The following is a 10,670-nucleotide window of genomic DNA, read 5'->3' as shown; positions in this document are numbered from 1 at the left end:
TTTACTATTTCCTAGCTTTAGTAGTTCTGGTGGCATAGTGCCTAAGGCATTTGACTGCCAACAAGAAGCAGTCCTCAGAAGGAAGATTAGGCAATCTACTTCATTAGTGATACTGCCTCAGAAAACCAAGGAAGGGTGGATATGAGTTGGATCCGACTCAACAGCAGCTTGCAGTACAGCTTAATGGAGCTCTGGTAGCACAATGACTAAGGTATCTGACTGCTAGCCAGAAGGTTGGTGGTTCAAACCCCACCAGCCACTCCACAGAGCCAAGACTGAGCAATCTACTTCTGTAAAGATTTACTGCTTCATAAAACCAATGGGGGTCTCTATGAGTAGGAATCAACTTGGTGGCAGTATTTTGTTTTTTGTTAGTACAGCTTTGCCCATCCCTTTTATTTCTCATGACAATTTTATCAGCATATAAGCATTGGCATTTTATGCTAAACTAAATATGAGTTTGTTTGTTTCGTAAAATTATCACAATTATTTCTACAGCACATAATATAACTTTAATTTGTGATATCCAATTTACTACTTCCATTAATGTGTGCATTATTGTTTGTTAAATTATCTTCTGTATACTTTTATAGTGAAAAAAAAGTATAGAAAAGCTATATTAAGATTTCTTTCTTTCCTAATAATTAAAAATTGCATTTTAACTTAATATTTATTAAGGGTATAAGTATTAAAATTGTGTATAGTATGAAATCTTTAAATACATTTATTTCATATATGTATATATATTTATTCTTAACATAATAAATTCTCATTTTCTTTTAGTAACATGAATAATCAGTAACTATAAAATATTCTTCAACATTACTAGATTTTTAATACACACTTCCTTCTCTTGCATGATATTTAGATATTATGCAAATATGAAACCAATTATATTTTCATATTTTTATAGTAAATTAGAAATATACTATGTGAACTATGATTTTAAGTATGTAAATTATATTGTGCTTTGGGGAAGGAGAATTCATTATAATATTCTATTTAAGATTACCAGCTGTGATATCACATGGGTGTAGCTACTTGTGAATATCTGTCCCTAACGACATTATATAACCTCTTTGACCCTCATTTTATTCATAATTTATCATGAACATACTATATTATAGATGGAGTAATATCTTAATTTGTATTTCATTTAATCAGAAAAACCTCTTTCCCTAATTTTTGTTATCCTATTTTATAGATGCATACAGCCTCAAAAGTATTCATGTATTATTCTAATCTACAGAGCATTTTAGGAGTTCCTCCTAGCTTTGTACTCAATGCTTCCAGACTATTAAATTTTAATTTAAAGAATTTAAATTTTTCATTGATGACAACAGATGAAGAAAAAGACAAACCCAAGAGTCTTTGAAGATTTTAAATTTAAAAAAAAGAAAAAAAAAAATCAGGAAATTGACAAACCTGACAAATATTTGTATTGGATGAGCTGATGACCATAGCCATTAAGGGCAAGAAAATCTGAAATTAAGTGCTCCTTAAATACATGGAATTTTTAAATAGGCTAAATAATTAAGTAATTCAAAGATGACATAAATATTTAACCCATCTCACTTAAAAGTAATTGATTTCTTTTAACAGATTAAAGTAAATACTTCCATTTGAGATAAGAATGCTAACTTCACACTTGAATTGAAAGGAGTATTTACATTTCCTAATTGAAATCTCTAGGAGTCCCTAGATGATGCAAACTGTTATATTTTGGGTTGGTAACCAGGAGGTTGGTGGTTCCAATACTCATGTCAAACATGACTTCAGTCCTCTTAGAGATACCTCAGAAGAAAGGTCTGGAAATCTACTTCAAAAATCAGCTATTGAGGATTACATCTATAGATAGATAGACAGTGAGAGAGAGCAAGAGAGAGAGATGATATAGATACAGATATAGACATAGGTATAAGTAGATAGACTATTTGACTGCTAACAAGAAGCAGTCCTCGGAAGGAAGATTAGGCAGAGGTTGACTTTACCTATGTGTTTATGTTGTTGTTATGTGCCGTCAAGTCAAACATGACTCATAGCGACTCCTCCTTGGGTTTCCGAGGCAGTTATCACTACGGAAGTAGGATTGCTCAACCTTCCTTCCGAGGAGTGGCTGGTGGGTTTGAACCGCCAGCCTCCTGGTTAGCAGTCAAGTGCCTTTTAGGCACTATGCTACCAGTATGCTTCAAATATATCCAGGAATGCAATAGAGCATTAGGGGACAAATTTATTAAAATATCCTAGTCATACCCAAATATTTTGAGGGAGTGAATTGTTGAGTGTGGAGGCTCAGGACCATAATCTCAAGGGAAACTAACATCAGATGACATAGCACAGTGCACAAAGACAATGTACTGCATCCTAGTTTCGAGAATAATGACTGGGATCTTAAAAACTTTTGTACAGTAATATAAGGTGTAATTATTGTCTCTCCCCATCCAGGGCAAAGATGAGTAAGGAAATAAAAGACACAGGAAACAATTAGTCAAAAGAGGTAATGGAACAAGTGAACCCCAGCCTCCATGACCATGACACCAGAAGAATTAGACATGCAAAGCATGTAGCCACCTCGAGGCCACAGGCCACAGTAAGCCAGCCCCAGGACCAGTAGAGGGTGGGTATTTGCCTCTGAGGCAGGCTGCCAAGCAAGTGGTGATGTGGGGAGACTAGGAAATGAGCAGAGCAGTGTAGAACAGCTGGGGAGAAAAATTTGTCAGTTTGTCCTACTGTGATGACTTGAGTGGAGAGTTGCTGAGAGGCTGGAGGCTATACTACCAGTGTTTCAAATGCCAGCAGGGTTACCCATGGTGCACAGGTTTTAGGGGAGTCTCTAGACTAAGACAGACTAAGAAGAAGGATAAGGCCATTCATTTTGCAAAGTGAAAACCTTATGAAAAGCAGTAAAATATTGTGCAATATAGTGCCAGATGATGAGCCACTCAAGTCTAAAGGCACTCAAATATGACTGGAGAAGAGCTGCCTCCTCAGAGTAGAGCTGACCTTAATGATAGAGTAATGCTTTCAGACCCCCATTTGTTGATGTGGCATGTCTCAAGATGAGAAGAAACAGCTGCAAATATCCATTAAAAATCAGAACATGGAATGTACAAAGTATGAATCTAGAAATATTGGAAGATGTCAAAAATGAAATGGAATGCATAATGGTCAATATCATAGGAATTAGTGAGCTTAAAGGGACTGGTTTGGGCCATTTTGCATCAGAAAACCATATGATCTACCATGCTGGGAATGACACATTGAAGAAGAATGGTGTGGCATTTATCATCAGAAAGATTTGAGATCTGTCCTGAAGTACAACACTGTCAGTGATAGGACAATACCCATGCACTTACAAAGAACACCAAATAATACTACATTTATTCTAATTCAAAATTGAATCTCATCAGTGATCTCCATGCTATTTCCCTCTAGCACCTTAGTGCTTGAAAAACTAGGTAAAGCAGTTTGAATTAGGGATTCTGGTGCTCTGAACAGCTCACTGAGTCAGAGTGTACCAAATTCAGAGGAGTGGAATTAGAGAGTAGAAAGGTACAGGGGGAAAAAATAAGATCTATACTGCGGAATGCCGACAGGCAGCTGAGAAAGGCCATTGGATGCTTCTCTGGGGGAGAGATTGGTAGGTCAGAATGGCCATCCAAGACCTCCCTGGGTTAAAGCAGAAGACACACCACACCAGCATACCAGCGACCAACCAGCATACCAGCGATCATCCCAAGGAAATCAGCACCTGATTTTATTGGTAGCATGGGTCATCTAGGTGCAAATCAGCATGACCAGCACTACTGAAACCCAAGCAGAGAGTCCACTGATGCTGGAGGAAGGTGGGCCTGCTGCCCCCACAGTGGGCCACCTAGTAGAGCTTGGGTCAGCTTAGTGGCACTGAGAGGCCTGTGCTTGACTTTATCAGTAATATTGGGACCACAGATTACTAGTAGGCACTCTCCCAATGCGAGTGCTGCTGAAAACGAGTGGATCTTTGGTGTATCAGGTGCACAGACTCACAAAAGAATTCCTAGGCAGATCTCAGTCTGGGCCAGTTGAACCAGTGCTGTGGGTGGTCAAGGCCAGAGAGAGAATCCCCACAGTGGATTGTGGAGCCAGGAAGTAGTCTTGGGTTGGCTTTTTGGCACAGAAGGGCCTTGGGGGCAGGGTTTTTGCATGTGTTTGAGCCTGATGGAAAGTGGTGACCCTCTAACAACTGCAGTCTTTGCTGCAATTGAGCTATGGGCCTGTAAATAACAGTATGATATCAACGGTGGCAGCCTGCTCAAGGCTCTATAAACCACCCATAGCAACAGCAAGTCTTCCTTCTTCCACTCCCATCACCCCACTAATAACCACTAATCCAATAGAAGAAACCCCATTCAGCTAACATAACACCTCCCAGTTCAAACTCTAAATGCTCTTCACAACAAATAGAAACCCATATCCACATTCCACAAAGTGATTCCACCATCAAAAGGAAAATTGCAGAGCTAAGCAGCATAACTGAATTAATAACTAAAAATAAATAAATAAATAGAATAAACCAGCTTCAAATTTTCAAAATATTAAACCATGAAACCAAAATAAGACAAATCGATGCATAACCAACAATTAAAGACAGCCTCAAAATGTCTAGGAAACAAAAGTTAACTTCAAATAAAAAAAAAAAAAAAAAACAGGACAAGGCATTAAAAGCAAAACCACAAACAAAGGTCTCGTTATACATGGAGGAAGAGGGGGCAATAGAATTATTGGAGAAAGAATTAAAAGATGTTTATAGAGCTTTATAAGAGCCTAAGGAAACCCCAAACATAAACAAGGAGAACACAGAGAGTTCCCTGGAAGAACTCAGGAAAATCAGTCAGGAACAAAATAACAAGATTAATGCACAATCAGAACTCATATAAAAACAGCAGTTGGAAATCCAGAAGATGAATACCAAAATTACAAAATTACACAACACGGTAGAAGCACAAAATAATAGGTTAGAACTAGCTGAAGAATGCATATCCCAACTAGAAAACAAATTCTTGGACACCAGCATGTATGGAGAAAAATCAGGACAAAGATTAGAGAGAAATGAAGAGAACCTAAGAATTATATGGGATGACATGGAAAAAAAATAAATAAATAAAATAAAATAAGACTCACTGGAATTCCAGAGAAGAAGAGGTGAAAAATACCACTAAGAAAATTGCAGAAGACTGCTAATAGAACCCCACACAAGATAAATCTCAAGAGAAAACCACTGAGATATATTATAATCAAACTCTCCAAAACCAAAGACAGAGAAAAATTTTGAGAGCTGCCTGGGCCAGAAAAATAATACTTATAATAATCAAACAGGCTGAGTTCTGATTACTCAGTAGAAACCATGCAGGCAAGAAGACAATGGGACAACATATATAAAACACTGAAGGAAGAGAACTTCCAACCAAGAATCCTATATCCAGCCAAATTATGCATCAAATACGAGGGCAAAATCAAGTCATTCTCAGACAAACACAAATTAAGGGATTTTGTAAAAAACAGAACAACCCTACAAGAAATGCTTCAGGTAGTTGTTCCAATAGAGAACCCACAACACAGATCAACAAAATTAGGATACATGGCATCAAGACCAAAACCAAATCAGGAACAGAAACTTAAAATAAGACCATAAAACATTGTACCCTAAAAACCAAGGAAGTCAATCAGCACACAACAACAGCAACTAACCTATCAGAGGGAATAAAACTTCTAGGTACAAGCTTCCAAATGGAGAGGAAAAGAGGACAATGTCTTCATAGTATGCATTATTCTAAACATGTAGAAACAAGAATATACTCCAAGGTAACCACAGAGAAAAATAACAATCTCCTTAAGAAAATCCAGAAGGAAGGAAAATATATGGGTTTAATAAGCACAAAACCAACTATTAAGAAGAAAAGGGAGAAAGCATTAGCCAACAAAAAGAACTCAGCACAGGAAACTATATGGACCAAGGAAACACAAACAACGTGACCAAAAAACACAATAGAATGACAGCAATCAATTAATACCTATCACTAATTACACTCAATGTGAATGGACTAAATGCACCTATTAAGAGAAAGAGAGTGGCACACTGGATAAGAAAAAAAGACCCATCGATATGCTGCCTACAAGAGACGCATCTTAGACACAAAGATAAAAACAAATTAAGAGTTAAGGGATGGGAAAAAAAAAAAAAAAACCAAGCCAATGGAAACCAAAAAAAAGAGCAGCAGTGGCAATATTAATTTCTGACAAAATAGACATTAAGGTAAAAAACATCATAAGAGATAAATAAGAACATTATATGATGTTGAAAGGGTCAATTGACAAAGAAAATGTTACAATAATAAATATTTATGCACCCAATGAAAATGCTCCAAAATACGTTAAGTAAACATAAACTTAATTAAAAGGGATAATAGACAACTCTACAATAGTAGTAGGAGACTTTAACACACCGCTTTTAAAGAGGGACAGATCAACTAGAAAAAAATTGAGCAAAGATACAGAATAACTCCACAATACAATCAACCGACCTGACCTCATAGACACATACAGAGCACTTCACCTAAAAAAAAAATTACAATTGACATTCTTCTCCAGTACACATGGATCCTTCTCCAGAATAGACCATATGTTAGAACATAAAACAAGCCTCAATAAATTCAAAAGCACTGAAATACTACAAAGCATCTTCTCTGATGCTTTAAAATTAGAAATTAATAATGGGAAGATCAAGGAAAAAGCATCAAACATATGGAAGCTGAACAACTCACACTGTTGAAAAACTACTGGGTAGCCAAACAGACAAAAACAGAAATAAATTTAAAAAAAAAAAAAAAAAATCCTAGAAACAAAAGAGAATACACATACATCATACCAAAACCTATGTAACACAGCAAAAGCAGTACTCAGGTGACAGTTTATAGCAATAAATGCATACATTAAAAAGAGGAAAGAAACAAAATCAGCACTCTAACTCATCAACTCTAATAACTAGAAATAAAACAACAAACGATCCTATAGTATCTAGAAGCAAGGAAATAATAAAGATCAAAGCAGAAATAAATGGAACAGAAAACATAAAGAAAAAGCATAGAGAAAATCAACAAAACAAAAAGCTGGTTCTTCGAAAAGACTAATAAAATCAATAAACCATTGGCAGACCTAACAAGAGAAAACAAAGACAAGATCCAATCACAAGAATTGTAAACGAAAAGGGTGTCATCATCACAGAACCAACTGAAATAAAAATGATACTGACAGAATATTATGAAATACTGTACTCCAACAGATTTGAGAACCTAGAAGAAATGACACCTTTTTAGAATAATAAAACATACCTAAACTATCAGAGATAGGAAAATTGAACAGACCTATAACAAAAGAAGAAATTGAACAGGTCATAAAAAAAAAAAAAAAAAAAAAAACTTCCCACGAAGAAAAGCCATGACCCTGATGGCTTCAGTGGAGAATTTTATCAAATATTCAGAGAAGAGTTGACACTTATGCTACTCAAGCTATTCTAGAACATAGAAAATGATTGAATACTTTGTATTCTATCCTCGGTTAAACAGGGCACTTCTCAAGAAGAAAAACAACTTATGTTATGAAGCAAGCATAACACCAATACCAAAACCAAGGAAAGACACCATTAGAAAGGAAAACTACAGACAAATATTCCTCATGAACACTGATGTAAAAATCTTTATCAAAATCCTAGCCAACAGAATCCCACAACATAACAAAACATTAATACACCTGGACCAAGTGAGATTCATACCAGGTTTACAAAGGTGGTTCAACATCTGAAAACCAATCAATGTAATCTACCACATAAACAAAACAAAAGAAAATAAACATATGATTATATCAACTGAAGTAGAAAAGACATTTGATAAAATCCAGCATCCATTCTTGTTCAGAACTCTCAGCAAAATAGGGATAGTTGGGAAATTCCTCACTATAATAAAGGGTATACATGCAACACCAACAGCCAACATCATTATTAATGGAGAAAGACTCAAGGCATCACCATTATGAACAGGAACCAGATAGGGATATTCTCTATCACCACTTCTATTTAACATTTTATTAGAAGTCCTGGCTGGGTCAAGAAGGCAAGAAAGAGAAATAAAAGGCATGCAAACTGGCAAAGAAAAACTAAAACTATCTCTATTTGTGGATAATATGATCCTATACATAGAAAATCCAAGGGACTCAAAAAAAAAAAAATACTGGAATTAATAGAGAGGTTCAGCAAAGTGGCAGAATACAAAGTCAACATACGAAAATCAGTTGGATTCCTCTACACCAACAAAGAGTTTTCTGATAAAGAAATAAGGGAAACAATGCTATTTACTTTAGCTACTAAAAGGATAACATATCTAAGAATAAACCTCACCAGAGAAACAAAAGACCTATACAAAGAAAACTATAAAAGACTGCTACAAGAGACAATAAGGGCACTACATAAATGGAAGAAACTACCTTGTTCATGGATTGTTGTTGTTGTTGTTATGTGCCGTCGAGTCTGACCCTACTCATAGCGACCCCTCTTTGGGTTGCCAAGGCAGTATCACTATGGAAGTAGATTGCCCAACCTTCTAAATATTGAGGAAATGTCAATACTACCTAAAGCAATCTATACATTTAACACAATCCCAATCCAGATTTAACAAATTTTTTTAAGGACATGGAAAAACTAATTATTAATTTCATATGGAATGGAAAGAGACTTCGGATAAGCAGAGCCCTTCTGAAGAAAAAAAACAAAGTGGGTCTTCTCACACTGCCAGATCTTAAGAACTGCTATACGGCCACGATAGTCAAAACAGCATGGTATTGGTACAAAGACAGACAGGTAGACCAATGGAACAAAATTGAAAGTCCAGATATAGAGCCATCCATGTATGGGCAACGGATCTTTGACAAAGGTCGAAAATCCATTAAATGGGGAAGAGACAGCCTCTTTAACAGATGGTGCTGGCAAAACTGGATACCCACCTGTAGAAAAATGAAACCCATAGCTCACCCCATTCACAAAAACAAACTCCAGCTGGATCAAAGACTTAAATGTAAAACCCAAAACTATAAAATTCATCAAAGATAAAATAGGCACAAATCTTGGAGCCCTAATTTATGGCATAAATAGACTATCAAGCATAACCCAGAATGTGTAGGAGACAGAAGAGAAGCTAGACGTCTGGACCTTTTAAAAATTAAATTTTTATGTGCATTGAAAGAATTCATCAAAAGGGTAAAAAGAGAACCTACAGATTGGGAGAAAATATTTATTTATGACATATCTGATAAAGGACTGATCTTCAAAATCTATAGAAAACTTCAACACCTCAACACCAAAAAGACAAATAACCCAATTCATAAATGGGCAAAAGACTTGAACAGACACTTCACCAAAGAAGATATACAGGCAGCCAGCAAACACATGAGAAATTCCTTGCTATCATTATTCATTAGAGAGATGAAAATCAAAACAGCAATGAAATATCATCTCAGCCCAGCAATAATATTCAAGTTCAACAGGTCAGAACATAACAAATGCTGGTGAGATTGCGGAGAGATTGGAACTCTTGTGTACTGTTGGTGGGATTGTAAAATGGTACAATCATTGTGGCAAACAGTATGGCATTTCCTTAAAAAACTGAAAATAAAAGTACCATTTTACCCAGCAATTACCTTACTAGGAATATATCCTAAAGAGGTAAGAGATATCTCACGAACAGACATATGTACACCTATGTTCATCACAGCACAATTCACTATAGCAAAGAGATGGAAACACCCTAAATGGTCATCAGCGGATGAGTGGATAACCAAATTACAGTATACACACACAACGGAATAGTATGCTTCAATAAAGAACAATGAGGGATACGTGAATCATCTCACAACACGGGTGAACCTGGAGGATATTATGCTGAGTGAAATAAGTCAATTACAGAAGGGCAAGTACTGTATGAGCCCATTACTGTAAAAACACAGAGAAAGGTTTGCTTAGGAAAGGGAATTCACTTGGTAGGTTACCGGGATAGGGAGAGAAGGGAAGGGATTAATTTGGGGCCATTGGGACCTACACACTGATGTAGGTATGGGGAGGTATATATGGAAAGATATATGATCACCATGATAACATTAAGAAATGATAGAACACCAAATTGTGAACAAAAGAGATAGATAACAGATGCTAATACCAACCAATGTGTCCACAATACTACCTTGCCATTAACACCAAACACCAGGCTACAGATAAACACATGAATACCTGAGATCATCAGACGAGGTTCAGTGAACAGAAGTATACTCTAGACCAAGGATAGATTCAGCTAAGGCTAATCTTGCACAGACACCAGTGATACAAAATACCTGCAGTCCTTACAGAAACAATAGAAAACAGACATAGAGTAATCCCTCACAGACAACCAGACACTATGGGAGAGAGGTCCAATAGATCTACCATCTCAGGACCATAGTACTCGGGGACACCAGACTCAATTGGCACAACAAAATACATAAAAGCATTGCTCCACATCCTACATTGGTGAGTAGCGACCGGGGTCAAAAGCTTTCAAGTGGCAATCTAAGATGCAGCTAATGGTCTCCTAGTATTGGAAGTGAAGAAGAAT

The sequence above is a fragment of the Orycteropus afer genome, unplaced genomic scaffold, assembly GCF_000298275.1.
Source record: "Orycteropus afer afer isolate SDZICR_OR568_19922 unplaced genomic scaffold, OryAfe1.0 scaffold00801, whole genome shotgun sequence".
Classification (NCBI taxonomy): Eukaryota; Metazoa; Chordata; class Mammalia; order Tubulidentata; family Orycteropodidae; genus Orycteropus; species Orycteropus afer.
Note: the sequence above shows the minus strand (reverse complement) of the source record.